This window comes from Larimichthys crocea, chromosome III (assembly GCF_000972845.2).
Source record: "Larimichthys crocea isolate SSNF chromosome III, L_crocea_2.0, whole genome shotgun sequence".
Classification (NCBI taxonomy): Eukaryota; Metazoa; Chordata; class Actinopteri; family Sciaenidae; genus Larimichthys; species Larimichthys crocea.
This window is the reverse complement of record NC_040013.1, coordinates 34,542,453-34,543,700: the sequence shown is the minus strand read 5'-3', so window position 1 is coordinate 34,543,700 and position 1,248 is coordinate 34,542,453. Positions and strand designations below refer to the sequence as shown.

General features: G+C 42.7%; 1 long non-coding RNA gene across 1 annotated transcript in view; it reads left to right on the top strand.

The window, feature by feature from the left end:
• Positions 1-523: 523 nt before the first annotated feature.
• Positions 524-1,248, top strand: part of LOC113745714 (uncharacterized) — a 21,329-nt gene continuing 20,604 nt past the window's right edge. Inside the window, exon 1 of the long non-coding RNA XR_003462338.1 lies at positions 524-642. This is a non-coding gene — a long non-coding RNA (uncharacterized LOC113745714). The remainder of the gene's footprint in view (positions 643-1,248) is intronic.

Here is a 1,248-nt window from a genome sequence, read left to right as displayed (position 1 = left end):
GAAATGTATATGAAATATATTATTATCATATATTTCTGGAAATTTATGAAATTATTATTTGAAGATATTATTTGAAATATCTTTTTCTGAGAATTTAGGGAGGGATTTGTGTGTCTGCATGTGAGAGCGAGAGACGTGGCAGCTGGCTGACACAGTGGGCATTAGGATCGGTATTCTGTCAGAGTTGGCACAGGGAAGTGATATCACCTGTCACAATGTTTAATTAACACCTTGGAGCGCGCACGCATGTGTGTGTGTGTGTGTGTGTGTGTGGGTGGGTGTGTGGGTCATCTCCAAGCCTATGTGTGCTTATTCACATGTGTGTATATGGATTCATTTATACACTGTGGTATGTACATGTAATTTGCCTTTTGGTTGCATACATTTTAGCACCTACATGTGTGTGTTATGATTGTGTGGCGTTTAATTAGCATCACAGTGTGTGTGTGTGTGTGTGTGTGTGTGTGTGTGTGTGTGTGTGTGTGTGCGTGTGTGTGTGTGTGTGTGTCAATGACAGCTGAGGTCACTCCTGGGGGTTTTAATCTGGACTCTCATCAGGAAGTGAGATGGCTTCAGCTGGTCTGATTGGAGTTTCCACTGGCAACCCAGAGGTTCACCAGCTGTACTGATGATATGCTTCCTGTAAGTATGGACTCCTCTCTCTCTCTCTCTCTCTCTCTCTCTCTCTCTCTCTCTCTCACACACGCACGCACACACGCACACACGCACGCACGCACGCACGCACGCACGCACGCACGCACGCACGCACACACACACACACACACACACACACACACACTCCAAGGCATGTTCATAGACATGAACGCAGACTCATGCTCACACACGTGTCATTTCTCTCATTACCCAGCAGTGAATTGAACCATACAGACAGCCTTTGTCATGACTTGGGGTGGTGATTCAATTATCTGCTATTCTTTCTTCACCTTCTCATGAAACTAAATACTTTTCACATCACTGTTATGAGCAGAGTACTGAAACTTGACTCATTTGGGTTAAGTTTAAGCAATTATAGCAATTGTTATGCATATTTTTGGGCAGCTACAGGGAGTTTCTCAGTTATTCAATATGTATGTATATATAAAAATGCTGTATTCGCATTGTCATTAGCATTGCTTCGAAAAATCTGAGCCTCAAACAGAGCATTTCGTTATGTTCCTTTCTGCTGTTTTCTTGAAGGTCCTTCTCTTTAAGTCAGTAAAGTTGATCTGTATGTGCATCTATCTGTAA